This window comes from Chaetodon auriga, chromosome 16 (genome assembly GCF_051107435.1).
Source record: "Chaetodon auriga isolate fChaAug3 chromosome 16, fChaAug3.hap1, whole genome shotgun sequence".
Taxonomy (NCBI): Eukaryota; Metazoa; Chordata; class Actinopteri; order Chaetodontiformes; family Chaetodontidae; genus Chaetodon; species Chaetodon auriga.
The window spans coordinates 13,507,366-13,525,379 of record NC_135089.1 but is presented as its reverse complement, the minus strand read 5'-3'; positions in this window follow the sequence as shown (position 1 = coordinate 13,525,379).

The following is an 18,014-nucleotide window of genomic DNA, read 5'->3' as shown; positions in this document are numbered from 1 at the left end:
TGCAACACTGCCACTGAGGCAGAAGACGATAACATGGGAGACACAGCCCTCACCTTCATCCTTCTCTTCCTCATCACTCTGCTGTTTGCCATTGGAACCACTGCTTTCAAGGTAATAATGAGTTTATGTGTGAGAGTTGTGCACAGAGAACCAGAAAATGATTTCGGTTCCACTATTACTTTAAGTTATTCCTGAACTATGAAGGACATCCTAACAAAGATTAGGCCAGCTTTCAGGATCTGTGTGCGTAAGTGTTGGATTTTATGATGCAGCAATGTAACTGTAATGCATATGTGGGTCATATGACACATTTACAATAAATGGTGGCAAATAGCAGGAATTTCATCATTTTGATGCAATTTTGCTAATTCTTTTTTTTTCTGTCTTTTCAGGTTAAATGAAACATGAACTTTCTGAGGAATAAAAGTGTTTTTCACAGAATTTTTTTACAATTGTCCTTTTTTGATTGCAAGAGCTTTGTGTGTTTTTTTAAATAAATATTTAAACGAACTACTGGTGTTGCTCCTTCAACTTTTTTTCCCTCCTCTGTTATTTTGAAATTGTTCATACCATCTATGGTTTCACATGTAAAAGTTCAATACAAAATATTTATAATATATATTTTATTATATATTGTGTGATATGCTGCTGTGTTCATCACCTCTCCAGCACCTGTAGTCAACTGCCCGAGCCACTGCCACTGCCCCTTACTTATTCATTGGAGACAGATCAATAAATTAGCATAATAAAAATCAAAAAATTGCCCCCTCAAAAAAACAAAACAACTGCTGATGGACTCAGCCAATTACTGCTAACTGATATACACCCATCAGGCATTATGTCCACCTCCCTATATTGTGTTGGTCCCCCTTTCGCTGCCAAAACAGCCCTGACCCATCAGGCATGGGCTCCACTAGGCCCCTAAAGGTGTCCTGTGGTATCTGGCACCAAGATGTTAGCAGCAGATCCTTTAAGTCCTGTAGGTTGCGAGGTGGGGCCTCCATGGATTGGACTTGTTTGTCTGGCACATCCCACAGATGCTCAATTGGATTGAGATCTGGGGAATCTGGAGGCCAAGTCAACACCTCAAACTTGTTGTTGTGCTCCTCAAACCATTGCTGAACTATTTTTGCTTTGTGGCAAGGGGCATTATCCTGCTGAAAGAGGCCACAGCCATCATGGAATACTGTTTACATAAAAGGGTGTACATTACAATTACAATTACAATTAGCCATTGGGCAGACACTTTTATCCAAAGCGACGTACAAATGAATTCACACCGATGACACAGCATCAGGGGCAGTTTTAGGGTCACTATCTCGCCCAAGGATACTTCGGCATGTGGACGGCCGAGGCCAGGGATCAAACCACCATTCTGATTGTTGGACGACCGCTCTACCTCCTGCGCCACAGCTGCCCCATGTACATGATCTGCAACAATGCTTAGGTAGGTGGTACATTACAAAGTAACATCCATGGATGTCAGGACCCAAGGTTTCCCAGCAGAATATTGACCAAAGCATCACACTGCCTCTGCCGGGTTGCCTTCTTCCCATAATGCATCCTGGTGCCATGTGTTCCCCAGCCATCGAAATAATGTAAAAGAAAATGTGATTCATCAGACCAGGCCACCTTCTTCTGTTGTTCTGTAGTCCAGTTCTGATGCTTGCATGCCCATTGTTGGCAGTGGACAGGGGTCAACATGCTGACGCAACAAACTGTGATGCACTGTGTATCCTGACACCTTTCTTTCAGAACCAGCATTGAGTTTGTTGGCAATTTAAACAAATTTGCTCATCTGTTGGATTCGACCACACGGTCCAGCCTTCGCTCCCCTTGTGCATCAATGAGCCACCTGTCGCCGGTTCACCACAGTTCCTTCATTGGACCACTTTTGATAGATACTCACCACTGCAGACCGGAAACACCCCACAAGAGCTGCAGTTTCGGAGATGCTCTGACCCAGTCATCTAGTCATCAAAACTGGCCCTTGTCAAACTCCTCAATCCCTCAATCCCATTTTCCTACTTTTAAAACAACAAATTTGAGGACAAAATTTTCACTTGCTGCCGAATATATCCCACCCACTAGCAGGTGCCATGATGAAGAGACAATAAATGTTATTCATGTCACCTGTCAGTGGTCATAATGTTAAGCCTGATCGGTGTCTATGTCCAGTCATCCAATCCAATCTTCCACCTCTACTTATCTGACTGCAGAGAGGAGGACAGAGAACAGTGGACACACAGTTTAACATGATGGACTATAGGACAGGACTGCTGCTTTTAACTCTCTGCTGGGCAGGTGAAGATCTACACTGATCTTAATCTAATATAGCTTTTATTTGTGTCATCAGTTTATTTCACTTGATGTTTTTATTCCTCTTGACAGGTGTTGATGGTCAGACTCTGACACAATCTGAAGCAGTGGTTAAAATGTCTGGAGAATCTCACAGATTGACCTGTACAGGCTCTGGATTCACATTCAGTGACTACTTTATGCACTGGGTCAGACAGGCTCCTGGAAAAGGCCTGGAGTGGATCTCTGCTATCAGTGGTGGTGGTGGCAGCAGCACCTTCTACTCTGAGTCAGTGAAAGGCCGGTTTACCATCTCCAGAGACAACAGCAGACAGCAGCTGTATCTGCAGATGAACAGTCTGAAGACTGAAGATTCTGCTGAAATCATTGTCCAGATATGAATAAAAGATAAACTACATGTACATATTTCAGCCACATTAATGTTTATATTGTTTGGCCTCTAAAGTCACTCACAATATGGGAGTGTAAATTAATGTTGCAGTTCCTTTGATAAACACTAGATGACAGTGTCAGTGCCAAGTTTCAATCTCCTCTGGCATGACAAGAAGACTTTCATATCTGCTTATCTCATTGATTTGAACTGACTGACACTGAAACCCTTTGTGAGCTTGCTTCACCACAACACGAACACAAGATTTTAAGAGTTGGATCAGCAGTGACTGCTTCATATGTTCATCTAGTTGTAGTTCACCATCTCAGCATCTCTAATAGATTTGGAGATAAACAGCTGGATGACTCATGAGCTGCTGTTTCTTCTTGTGCTTGTGAGACATTATGATGAAAGCTGAATGAATAAGCAACCTTGAGAATGGGCAGTCTCCCATGCCACCTAAACAAATGGAAGGAAGCCACAAAGCCCCTCTATGATGAAAAATGTATTTGGGTTTGCAGGTTATCACATATGAACGTCATATGACCTTTTATTCCACATCTCAGCACCAGTGTTGGTATAAACATCACAGAGAGTGCAACAGGTAAATTGTGTGGCTTTTGTTAATGGAGGCACATGCACACACAGACCTGAAAAAAAAAGTAATAAAATGTTGAATTTTGCTTCTTTTAATCTGCTCAACAGTTTGATAGATACTCACCACTGCAGACCGCAAACACCCTACAAGAGCTGCAGTTTTGGAGATGCTCTGACCCAGCCGTCTAGCCATCAAAACTGGCCCTTGTCAAACTCCTCAATTTTCCTGCCAGTTAAAATGCCCGGTTGAGACTTCAACAGCAACTTGCCTGCAGAGGCTGTGGGTGGAGGATTGGGTTGTGGCTGCCTGCCAGAAAATGCAAGTTAAGACTACAGTTACATCTTCGTGGCAGAAGCTGAAAGTGGTGGCTTCTGCTGCATCTGTCTAAACAAATCTGCAGGTGGAGGCTTCTGCTGTCTGCAAGAATCAGCAGACGCAAGTTGCTGGAAGTGGCTGGAGGTCGAGGTTTCACCTGCAGTTATCTGCCAGAATCTGCAGGTACATGTAGGTCCTGCAGGATGCTGAGAGAACCGAAAGGTGGAAGTCTTGCCTAAGCTGTCTCCTAGAATTCGCAAATGCAGGAATCTTCAGGTTGTTATGGGTGAAGGTTCAGAAACACAAAAAGAGAATATTCTGCTGATCTGACGGTAAATGACAATGTTAGTTTGTCTGCTATAAAGACTTGGTGTCATGCTGTCATTTGCAGCAGAAGAAGAGAAGCTCCAATCAGATCACTTTCAACATCAACCATGTTCTCTGTAGCTCTGTGTGATCAGTTGACACAGCCAGCCTCTGTGACTGTGCAGCCAGGTCAACATCTGACCATCACCTGTCAGATCTCTTATTCTCTTAGCGACTACTACACAGCTTGGATCAAACAGCCTGCAGGGAAAGGACTGGGGTGGATTGGACATGCATCTTTTGGATCCACAACACACTACAAAGATTCACTGAAGAACAAGTTCTGTGTCAGCATTTATATCAACATTCATTCTGCACTTTCATCAATCTGTAACTGAGATCCAAGTCAAATCCACTTCCACACTGTGAGGAGGAGTCAATGCAAAACTCACATGTCTTCCACCTCTACTTATCTGACTGCAGAGAGGAGGACAGAGAACAGTGGACACACAGTTTAACATGATGGACTATAGGACAGGACTGCTGCTTTTAACTCTCTGCTGGGCAGGTGAAGATCTACACTGATCTTAATCTAATATAGCTTTTATTTGTGTCATCAGCTTATTTCACTTGATGTTTTTATTCCTCTTGACAGGTGTTGATGGTGAGTCTCTGACAGAATCTGAACCAGCGGATAAAAGGCCTGGAGAATCTCACAGATTGACCTGTACAGCCTCTGGATTCTCATTCAGCAGCTTCTATATGGCCTGGGTCAGACAGGCTCCTGGAAAAGGACTGGAGTGGATCTCTGCTGTCAGTGGTGATGGCAGCAGCACCATCTTCTACTCTGAGTCAGTGAAAGGCCGGTTTACCATCTCCAGAGACGACAGCAGAAAGCAGCTGTATCTGCAGATGAACAGTCTGAAGAATGAAGATTCTGCTGAAATCGTTGTCCAGATATGAATAAAAGATAAACTACATGCACATATTTCAGCCACATTAATGGTTATATTGTTTGGTCTCTAAAGTTAGTCACAATACAGGAGTATGAAATAATCTTGCAGTTCCTTTGATAGACACTAAAAGAAAGTCATTGTCGAGTTTTGTAAGATTTTGTCTGACAAAATTTTGTCTGCTAACACTTGATATCATGCTGTCATTTGCAGCAGAAGAAGAGAAGCTCCATCAGATCACCTTCAACATCAACAATGTTCTCTGTAGCTGGATCCTGTGAGTCTCACTGAGGCAGAGACACTGACAGTCTGATCACAGCACACCCACTGTTCACTGCTATGACACTGGTTCAATATTCAGCATGTTTTCCTCCACAGGTGTGAAGTGTGAACAGTTGACACAGCCAGCCTCTGTGACTGTGCAGCCAGGTCAACGTCTGACCATCACCTGTCAGGTCTCTTATTCTGTTGGCGACTACTTCACAGGTTGGATCAGACAGCCTGCAGGGGAAGGACTGGAGTGGATTGGAATGGCAGCTGTTGGAGCCACCACATACTACAAAGATTCACTGAAGAACAAGTTCAGTATCAGCTTAGACTCTTCCAGTAAGACAGTGACTCTAAACGGACAGAATGTGCAGCCTGAAGACACTGCTGTGTATTACTGTGCCAAAGATCCACAATAACACAAACCATCAGCAGAGCTGAACAAAAACCCCTCAGTACTGATCACTGCTACACTGACAATTCACAAATGTACTTGTCCTTTCAAAGGGATAGTGTTGGCAGTTCTCAGTTTCACCTCTATTGAGAAATAATAATTTGTAACTTTCTGAAGCTGAACTCAGACAAGACAGAGGTCATAATCTTTAGTCATGTCCACCTAGTAAGCAAACTTGTAACCAAGAGAAAATCTACAGCCAGAAATCTAAACATCACATTCAGTTTGCATCTGAGCTTCGAACCACATGTCAACAATCTCATGCATATATCTCAAACACAAAATTCAAACTAAATAGGTTTCAAATTTAGAGTTGCCTAAATCAAAATTAACTGGCTGCCATCACAACTCCTACTTCATTGTTTCTCGAGACCAACAAATAGGTTTTTCTGTCTGCTGATGTCCTGAAGATGGTCTGACTTCTGAACACATTGTGAAAAAAAATGTTTCCTATTTTATGTAGTTCAGTAATAGCCACTTATTGCAACATGTATAAACATGTCAAAGTCATCACATGATGCAGACTGTTGTAAAAGTGAAGCACAACCTTCTTAAAAAATGTGTTTGTCAACCTGTGACACAAATTATCCTGAAACATGTCAGAGAGACTCTTGGAGGAATGACTGATGTACAGTAAACATTCATTCTGCACTTTCATCAAACAGTAACTGAGATCCAAGTCAAATCCACTTCCACACTGTGAGGAGGAGTCAATGCAAAACTCACATGTCTTCCACCTCTACTTATCTGACTGCAGAGAGGAGGACAGAGAACAGTGGACACACAGTTTAACATGATGGACTATAGGACAGGACTGCTGCTTTTAACTCTCTGCTGGGCAGGTGAAGATCTACACTGATCTGAATCTAATATAGCTTTTATTTGTGTCATCAGCTTATTTCACTTGATGTTTTTATTCCTCTTGACAGGTGTTGATGGTGAGTCTCTGACAGAATCTGAACCAGCGGATAAAAGGCCTGGAGAATCTCACAGATTGACCTGTACAGGCTCTGGATTCACATTCAGTGACTACCATATGAGCTGGATCAGACAGGCTCCTGGAAAAGGACTGGAGTGGATCGCTACTATCAGTGATGGTGGTGGCAGCACTGACTATTCTGAGTCAGTGAAAGGCCGGTTTACCATCTCCAGAGACAACAGCAGAAAGCAGCTGTATCTGCAGATGAACAGTCTGAAGACTGAAGACTCTGCTTAAATCAATTTCAAGATATGAATAAAAGTTATACTTCATGTACATGTTTCAGCCTTCTGCTGTCTGCAAGACTCAGCAGATGCAAGTTGTTGGAAGAGGCTGGAGGTGGAGGTTTCACCTGCAGTTATCTGCCAGAATCTGCAGGCACATGTCAGTCCTGCAGGATGCTGAGAGAACCTATAGGTATAAGTTCAACATCAACCATGTTCTCTGTAGCTCTGCTGCTGCTGGATCCTGTGAGTCTCACTGAGGCAGAGACACTGACAGTCTGATCACAGCACACCCACTGTTCACTGCTATGACACTGATTCAATATTCAACATGTTTTCCTCCACAGGTGTGAAGTGTGATCAGTTGACACAGCCAGCCTCTGTGACTGTGCAGCCAGGTCAACGTCTGACCATCACCTGTCAGGTCTCTTATTCTGTTAGCAGTTACCACACAGGTTGGATCAGACAGCCTGCAGGGAAAGAACTGGAGTGGATTGGACATGCAGCTGTTGGATACGACACATTCTACAAAGATTCACTGAAGAACAAGTTCAGTATCAGCTTAGACTCCTCCAGCAACACAGTGACTCTAAATGGACAGAATGTGCAGCCTGAAGACACTGCTGTGTATTACTGTGCCAGAGAGCCACAATAACACAACCCACCAGCATACGTGAACAAAAACCCCTGTGGTCATGACCACCTAGCAAGCAAATTTGAAAACAAATTTTCATGCCTGGACTATTGCAACGCAAAATTTTGTGTCATGAATTTTCAGTAGCGGTTATGTTTCATGTTGTTTCTTGGATGATGACCTGATCTACTTCAACCACAAAATTCAATCCAAGTAGGTTTTAAATTTAGAGTTGCCTAAATCAAATTTAACTGGCTGGTATCTCAACTCCTACATTATTGTTTCACAGGAAAAACAAAGGGGTTTTTCTTTCTCCTGATGTCCTGAAGATGATCTGACTTAGGAGCATATTGTGAGAAAAGAATTTTTCTATTATACTACAGTTCAGTAATAGCATTTATTGCAAAATGTAGAAACATAATCAAAGTCATCACAAATTATACTGAAACATGTCAGAGGAACTCTTGGAGGATTGACTGATGTACAGTAAACATTCATTCTGCACTTTCATCAAACAGTAACTGAGATCCAAGTCAAATCCACTTCCACACTGTGAGGAGGAGTCAATGCAAAACTCACATGTCTTCCACCTCTACTTATCTGACTGCAGAGAGGAGGACAGAGAACAGTGGACACACAGTTTAACATGATGGACTATAGGACAGGACTGCTGCTTTTAACTCTCTGCTGGGCAGGTGAAGATCTACACTGATCTGAATCTAATAGAGCTTTTATTTGTGTCATCAGCTTATTTCACTTGATGTTTTTATTCCTCTTGACAGGTGTTGATGGTGTGACTCTGACAGAATCTGAACCAGTGGATAAAAGGTCTGGAGAATCTCACAGATTGACCTGTACAGCCTCTGGATTCACATTCAGTGACTACTGGATGCATTGGGTCAGACAGGCTCCTGGGAAAGGACTGGAGTGGGTTGCTGTCATAAGCAGTGGCAGCAGCAGCAGCAACATCCACTACTCTGAGTCAGTGAAAGGCAGGTTTACCATCTCCAGAGACAACAGCAGAAAGCAGCTGTATCTGCAGATGAACAGTCTGAAGACTGAAGATTCTACTGAAATCATTGTCAAGATATGAATAAAAGTTATACTACATGTACATGTTTTAGCAGTCTGCTGTCTGCAAGACTCAGCAGATGCAAGTTGTTGGAAGAGGCTGGAGGTGGAGGTTTCACCTGCAGTTATCTGCCAGAATCTGCAGGCACATGTCAGTCCTGCAGGATACTGAGAGAACCTATAAGTAGAAGTTCAACATCAACCATGTTCTCTGTAGCTCTGCTGCTGCTGGATCCTGTGAGTCTCACTGAGGCAGAGACACTGACAGTCTGATCACAGCACACCCACTGTTCACTGCTATGACACTGATTCAATATTCAACATGTTTTCCTCCACAGGTGTGAAGTGTGAACAGTTGACACAGCCGGCCTCTGTGACTGTGCAGCCAGGTCAACGTCTGACCATCACCTGTCAGGTCTCTTATTCTGTTGGCGACTACTACACAGTTTGGATCAGACAGCCTGCAGGGAAAGGACTGGAATGGATTGGATATGCAGCTGTTGGATCCACCACACTCTACAAAGATTCACTGAAGAACAAGTTCAGTATTGACTTCGACTCTTCCAGCAACACAGTGACTCTAAATGGACAGAATGTGCAGCCTGAAGACACTGCTGCGTATTACTGTGCCACAGAGTAACAATAACACAAACCATCAGCAGACCTGAACAAAAACCTCTGTGGTCATGACCACCTAGCAAGCAAATTTGAAAACAAATTTTCATGCTTGGACTATTGCAATGCGAAATTTTCTGTCATGAATGTTCAGTTGCAGTTATGTTTAATGTTGTTTCTTGGATGATGAGCACATTGTGAGAAAATTATTTTTCTATTATACTCTAGTTTAGTAATAGCCATTTATTGCAATATGTAGAAACATTGTCAGAGTCATCACATGATGCAGACTGTAGTAACAGTGAAGCACAACCTTCTTGAATGATGTGTTTGTCAACCTGTGACACAAATTATACTGAAACATGTCAGAGGGACTCTTGGAGGATTGACTGATGTACAGTAAACATTCATTCTGCACTTTCATCAAACAGTAACTGAGATCCAAGTCAAATCCACTTCCACACTGTGAGGAGGAGTCAATGCAAAACTCACATGTCTTCCACCTCTACTTATCTGACTGCAGAGAGGAGGACAGAGAACAGTGGACACACAGTTTAACATGATGGACTATAGGACAGGACTGCTGCTTTTAACTCTCTGCTGGGCAGGTGAAGATCTACACTGATCTGAATCTAATATAGCTTTTATTTGTGTCATCAGCTTATTTCACTTGATGTTTTTATTCCTCTTGACAGGTGTAGATGGTCAGACTCTGACACAATCTGAACCAGTGGATAAAAGGCCTGGAGAATCTCACAGATTGACCTGTACAGCCTCTGGATTCACATTCAGTGACTACGCTATGGTCTGGATCAGACAGGCTCCTGGAAAAGGACTGGAGTGGATCTCTGCTATCAGTGGTGATGGTGGTAGCAGCACCCGCTACTCTGAGTCAGTGAAAGGCCGGTTTACCATCTCCAGAGACGACAGCAGACAGCAGCTGTATCTGCAGATGAACAGTCTGAAGACTGAAGATTCTGCTGAAATCATTGTCCAGATATGAATAAAGATAAACTACATGTACATATTTCAGCCACATTACTTTTTATAATGTTTGGTCTCTAAAGTCAGTCACACTACATGAGTATAAAATAATGTTGCAGTTCCTTTGATAACACTAAATGACAGTCAGTGTCACGTCTCTCTCTCCTCTGTCACGATAAGGAGACTTTCATATCTGCTTATCTCATTGATCTGAACTGACTGACACTCAAGCATCAGCAGTGACTGTAGCTCCATGTGTTCATCTAGTTGTAGTTCACCATCTCAGCATCTCTAATAGATTTGGAGATAAACAGCTGGATGACTCATGAGCTGCTGTTTCATCTTGTGCTTGTGAGACAATATGATGAAAGCTGAATGAATAAGCAACCTTGAGAATGGGCAGTCTCCCATGCCACAAAAAACAAATGGAAGGAAGCCACAAAGCCCCTCTATGATGAAAAGTGTATTTGGGTTTGCAGGTTATCACATATGAACGTCACACCTTTTATTCCACATCTAAGCACCAATGTTGGTATAAACATCACAGAGAGTGCAACAGGTAATTTGTGTGGCTTTTGTTAATGGAGACACATGCACACACAGACCTCTACAAAACATATTTAATGTTGAATTTTGCCTCTTTTAATTTGCTCGACAGTTTCACATCTATCACAAATTAAAATGTCCATGAAAATAGCCTGCAGCTTCTCAGGCAAGCTTTCTCCCTGAATCTGGAGGTGAAGTTTGCAGCGGATACTGGATGCAGAGGTAGGTGGAGGTTCAGGTCTCAGCTGTCTGCATTTGCAAATGCAGGAATCTTCAGGATGTTGGCAGATGTTGTGGGTGAATGTTCTGCTCTCAGCCCTCAGGAACAGGACAAGTAAATATTCTGCTGATCTGACTGTAAATGACAATGTTTCGAATCTCAATTTTCTGAGATTTCTTCTGCTATAAAGACTTGATATCATGCTGTCAGCTGCTGCAGCAGAAGAGAAGCTCCATCAGACCACCTTCAACATCAACCATGTTCTCTGTAGCTCTGATGCTGCTGATGCTGATGCTGCTGGATCCTGTGAGTCACACTGAGGCAGAGACACTGATAGTCTGATCACAGTATACAGACTGTTCACTGCTATGACACTGATTCAATATTCAGCGTGTTTTCCTCCACAGGTGTGAAGTGTGTACAGTTGACACAGCCAGCCTCTGTGACTGTGCAGCCAGGTCAACGTCTGACCATCACCTGTCAGGTCTCTTATTCTGTTAGCAGCCACTACACAGGTTGGATCAGACAGCCTGCAGGGAAAGAACTGGAGTGGATTGGACACAAATATACTGGAGATTCATCCTACAAAGATTCACTGAAGAACAAGTTCAGTATTGACTTAGACTCCTCCAGTAAGACAGTGACTCTAAATGGACAGAATGTGCAGCCTGAAGACACTGCTGTGTATTACTGTGCCAGAGATCCACAATAACATAAACCATCAGAAGACCTGAACAAAAACCCCTCAGTGCCTGAACACTGCTTCACTGACAATGCGCAATGTACTGATCCTTTCAAAGGGATAATGTTGGCAGTTTAATGAAGTGCTGTTATGGCTGTGTTTTCTGTCTGCTCTGGTTCTGCTTCTTTTTCTCTGCAGGTCTGGAGCGTGGCGGGGGCGGGGCCGATCTCCTCTGAAGCGAGTGGCTTCTGGACACACCTGACTCTAATCCTTGCTCATCAAGACTCTCCTTTTTAAGCTGGCTTCTTCCACACTCCTGTGCCAGATGGTTCTTGGTTTTCTTTGTGTCTCGCCACAGAGTTATATCCTGGTCCCTGCCATGCTCCTCCAGCCAACGCTGTAGTCTTTTCCTGTGCTTTTGGTTCACTCACGTGACTTGTGTTAGTCTTCCCTAACAGTGATTTGTTGCTCTCTTTTTGTGTGCTGAGTTTTTTCCCCTCAGCTGTGATTTTTGGTTGTTTGTCTGCCTGAGCTGCATTTTTCCCTGATGGTGATTTTTGGTTGTTGTTAATTTTTGATCAATAAACTGTGCTAAATCTCTCTCTGCATTCTGGGGTCTTTGCCTTCCTTGCGACTATAACAGCATGATTCACTTCTATTGATAAATGATGATTTATAACTTTCTGCAGCTGAACTCAGACAAGAGAGAAGTCATAATCTTTGGTCATGACCACCAAGCAAGCAAACTTGCAACCAAGAGAAAATCTACAGCCAGAAATCTAGACATCACATTCAATTTGCAACTGAGCTTTGAGCCACATGTCAACAATTTCATACACATATCTCAAGCACAAAATTCAAAATAAGTAGGTTTAAAATTCAGAGTTGCCTAAATCAAATTTAACTGGCTGGCGTCACAACTCCTACATTATTGTTTCTCGAGACCAACAAAGGGGTTTTTCTTTCTCCTGATGTCCTGAAGATGGTCTGACTTATGAGCACATTGTGAGAAAATTATTTTTCTATTATACTGCAGTTCAGTAATAGCATTTATTGCAAAATGTAGAAACATAATCAAAGTCATCACAAATTATACTGAAACATGTCAGAGGAACTCTTGGAGGATTGACTGATGTACAATAAACACTCATTCTGCACTTTCATCAAACAGTAACTGAGATCCAAGTCAAATCCACTTCCACACTGTGAGGAGGAGTCAATGCAAAACTCACATGTCTTCCACCTCTACTTATCTGACTGCAGAGAGGAGGACAGAGAACAGTGGACACACAGTTTAACATGATGGACTATAGGACAGGACTGCTGCTTTTAACTCTCTGCTGGGCAGGTGAAGATCTACACTGATCTGAATCTAATATAGCTTTTATTTGTGTCATCAGCTTATTTCACTTGATGTTTTTATTCCTCTTGACAGGTGTTGATGGTGTGACTCTGACAGAATCTGAACCAGCGGATAAAAGGCCTGGAGAATCTCACAGATTGACCTGTACAGCCTCTGGATTCACATTCAGTGACTACTGGATGCATTGGGTCAGACAGGCTCCTGGGAAAGGACTGGAGTGGATTGCTTACATAGATAGTGGCAGCAGCAGCATCCTCTACTCTGAGTCAGTGCGAGGCCGGTTTACCATCTCCAGAGACAACAGCAGACAGCAGCTGTATCTGCAGATGAACAGTCTGAAAACTGAAGATTCTGCTTAAATCAATGTCAAGATATGAATAAAAGTTATACTTCATGTACATGTTTCAGCCTTCTGCTGTCTGCAAGACTCAGCAGATGCAAGTTGTTGGAAGAGGCTGGAGGTGGAGGTTTCACCTGCAGTTATCTGCCAGAATCTGCAGGCATATGTCAGTCCTACAGGATGCTGAGAGAACCTATAGGTAGAAGTTTAATACCAACCATGTTCTCTCATAGCACACCCACTGTTCACTGCTATGACACTGATTCAATATTCAACATGTTTTCCTCCACAGGTGTGAAGTGTGATCAGGTGACACAGCCAGCCTCTGTGACTGTGCAGCCAGGTCAACGTCTGACCATCACCTGTCAGGTCTCTCATTCTGTTAGCAGCTACCACACAGCTTGGATCAGACAGCCTGCAGGGAAAGAACTGGAGTGGATTGGAAGCAAATATACTGGAGCTTCATTCTACAAAGATTCACTGAAGAACAAGTTCAGCATTGACTTAGACTCCTCCAGCAACACAGTGACTCTAAACGGACAGAATGTGCAGCCTGAAGACACTGCTGTGTATTACTGTGCCAGAGAGCCACAATAACACAAACCGCCAGCAGACATGAATAAAAACCCCTCAGTACTGATCACTGCTACACTGACAATGCACAAATGTACTTGTCCTTTAAACCAGATAATGTTGGCAGTTGGCAGTTTCACTACTTTTGACAAATGATGATTTATAAATTTCTGCAGCTGAACTCAGATGAGAGAGAAGGAATAATCTTTGGTAATAACCACCTAATAAGCAAACTTGCAACCAAGAGACAATCTACAGCCAGAAATCAAGATATCACATTCAATTTACATCTGAGCTTCCAACCACATGTCAACAATTTCATAAACATATCTGAAACACAAAATTCAAACTAAGTAGATTTAAATAAATTTTCATGCCTGGACTATTGCAACGCAAGATTTTGTGTCATGATAATTCAGTTGCGGTTATGTTTATTGTTGTTTGTTGGATGATGACCTGATCTACTTCAACCACAAAATTCAATCCAAGTAGGTTTTAAATTTAGAGTTGCCTAAATCAAATTTAACTGGCTGCCATCACAACTCCTACTTTATTGTTTCTCAAGACCAACAAAGGGGTTTTTCTTTCTCCTGATGTCCTGAAGATGGTCTGACTTATGAGCACTTTGTGAGAAAATAATTTCTCTATGATACTGTAGTTCAGTAATAACCATTAATGCAAAATGTATAAATGATGTCAAAGTCATCATATGATGCAGACTGTCGTAACAGTGAAGTACAGCCTTCTTGAATAATATGTTTGTCAACCTGTGGCACAAATTATACTGAAACATGTCAGAGGGACTCTTGGAGGAATGACTGATGTACAGTAAACACTCATTCTGCACTTTCATCAAACAGTAACTGAGATCCAAGTCAAATCCACTTCCACACTGTGAGGAGGAGTCAATGCAAAACTCACATGTCTTCCACCTCTACTTATCTGACTGCAGAGAGGAGGACAGAGAACAGTGGACACACAGTTTAACATGATGGACTATAGGACAGGACTGCTGCTTTTAACTCTCTGCTGGGCAGGTGAAGATCTACACTGATCTGAATCTAATATAGCTTTTATTTGTGTCATCAGCTTATTTCACTTGATGTTTTTATTCCTCTTGACAGGTGTTGATGGTCAGACTCTGACACAATCTGAACCAGTGGTTAAAAGGCCTGGAGAATCTCACAGATTGACCTGTACAGGCTCTGGATTCACATTCAGTGACCACGCTATGAACTGGGTCAGACAGGCTCCTGGAAAAGGACCGGAGTGGATCGCTTTCATAAGCAGTGGCAGCAGCGAGATCTACTACTCTGAGTCAGTGAAAGGCCGGTTTACCATCTCCAAAGACAACAGCAGACAGTAGCTGTATCTGCAGATGAACAGTCTGAAGACTGAAGACTCTGCTGAAATCATTGTCCAGATATTTCTCAGTCGCTTTGGTACATTTCTCAGATCAGAATTGAAATTCTCAAAACTACTTGTTCAATCTTCACATCATTGTGAAACTTGTGCACATCAAAAAGCAGTTTCTCATTTCTTGGAACAAGTTCTAAATGCTTTGGTACATCCATGCAAATGATTATGTACAATTGTCTGCTGTCTCCATTGTCAATTGCTCATGTCATGTTGATCAAAATGCATTATAATGGGTCTCTGTTGAATAGTCTCACCCCCCACAACATTTAGGCATTAGTTCATCGCATAAGTCTTTCCACGCAAAATGGTTGAACAAACTGTCATAATATGTCAAGCAAATTTTTATACATTTCCATTCGACTTCTTTTCTAAATCTGTCCTGAATTGGTAAACTGCTCTCAGGATAAGCTTCACTTTCTCTAATGAAGGGACATTTGTGGAACGTCAGGAGGTATAGGAAGACTGCACTGTAACTCCTACAGCACTGCATGTACAGTTGTCCCTAAGGAGACTGTCCTATGTTCACATGTCTACTTTAATTTTTTTTTTTTCTTTGTGCTATGCAGTGCTGTCTTTTCCTTTCTGTATCGCAATGACATGGTCTGTCAACAAATTACAGTACAAACAGTGACAGCATAAATGTGAATCTTGTCCAGTCTCTTGCAATCAATCTCCCACATACACTAAGGTGTAACTCACAGTTTACAATAATTGTCACCAAAACTTTATCCATAGTTTACATCAGAACATCCCTCCGGAGTACACTGTTATATTGACAACATGACTCAGCAATTTGACTGTCTTATCCGCACACATTGACACAAGGACTTGTCATTCTGATGGCACTGACATGCTCATTGACACAGATATTTACTGTTGAGAGGTGAATTAAGGATTTTGAGCAAGAAACTGCCTTCCACAGGTGTGAAGTGTGAACAGTTGACACAGCCAGCCTCTGTGACTGTGCAGCCAGGTCAACGTCCGACCATCACCTGTCAGGTCTCTTATTATGTTAGCAGCTACTTCACAGCTTGGTTCAGTCAGCCTGCAGGGAAAGAACTGGAGTGGATGAGTCTTGACACAACCGTCAAAGATTCACTGAAGAACAAGTTCAGTATTGACTCAGACTCCTCCAGCAACACAGTGACTCTAAACGGACAGAATGTGCAGCCTGAAGACACTGCTGTGTATTACTGTGCCAGAGAGCCACAATAACACAAACCATCAGCAGACATGAATAAAAACCCCTCAGTGCCTATCACTGCTTCACTGACAATGCACAAATGTACTTGTCCCATCAACCACATAATGTTGGCATTTTAATGAAGTGTTTCACTTCTATTGAGAAATGATGATTTATAACTTTCTGCAGCTGAAATCAGACAAGACAGAAGTCACAATCTTTAGTCATGACCACCAAGCAAGCAAACTTGCAACCAAGAGAAAATCTACAGCCAGAAATCTAGACATCACATTAAATTTGCATCTGAGCTTCCAATCACATGTCAACAATCTCATGCACATATCTCAAATAAAAATTCCAAACTAAATAGGTTTAAAATTCAGAGTTGCCTAAATCAAATTTAACTGGCTGGTATCACAACTTTATTGTTTCTTGAGACCAACAAAGGGGTTTTTCTTTCTCCTGATGTCCTGAAGATGGTCCGACTTATGAGCACATTGTGAGAAAATTATTTTTCTATTAAACTGTAGTTCAGTAATAGCATTTATTGCAAAATGTATAAACATGTCAAAGTCATCACATGATGCAGACTGTCGTAACAGTGAAGCACAACCTTCTTGAAAAATATGTTTGTCAAACTGTGACACAAATTATACTGAAACATGTCAGAGGGACTCTTGGAGGAATGACTGATGTACAGTAAACATTCATTCTGCAGTTTCATCAAACAGTAACTGAGATCCAAGTCAAATCCACTTCCACACTGTGAGGAGGAGTCAATGCAAAACTCACATGTCTTCCACCTCTACTTATCTGACTGCAGAGAGGAGGACAGAGAACAGTGGACACACAGTTTAACATGATGGACTATAGGACAGGACTGCTGCTTTTAACTCTCTGCTGGGCAGGTGAAGATCTACACTGATCTGAATCTAATATAGCTTTTATTTGTGTCATCACCTTATTTCACTTGATGTTTTTATTCCTCTTGACAGGTGTTGATGGTCAGACTCTGACAGAATCTGAACCAGCGGATAAAAGGTCTGGAGAATCTCACAGATTGACCTGTACAGGCTCTGGATTCACATTCAGCAGCCACTGGATGCACTGGGTCAGACAGGCTCCTGGACAAGGACTGGAGTGGATTGCTTACATAAGCACTGGCAGTGGTAGCACCACCTACTACTCTGAGTCAGTGAAAGGCCGGTTTACCATCTCCAGAGACGACAGCAGACAGCAGCTGTATCTGCAGATGAACAGTCTGAAGACTGAAGATTCTGCTGTAATCATAGATATGAAAGAAGATACACTACATGTACATATTTCAGCCTCATTAATGTTTATATTGTTTGGTGTCTAAAGTCAGTCACACTACATGAGTATAAAATAATCTTGCAGTTCCTTTAATATACGTTAAATGACAGTCAGTGTCAAGCTTTATGAGATTTTGTCTGCTAAGACTTGATATCATGCTGTCAGCTGCAGCAGAAGAAGAGAAGCTCCATCAGATCACCTTCAACATCAACAATGTTCTCTGTAGCTGGATCCTGTGAGTCTCACTGAGGCAGAGACACTGACAGTCTGATCACAGCACACCCA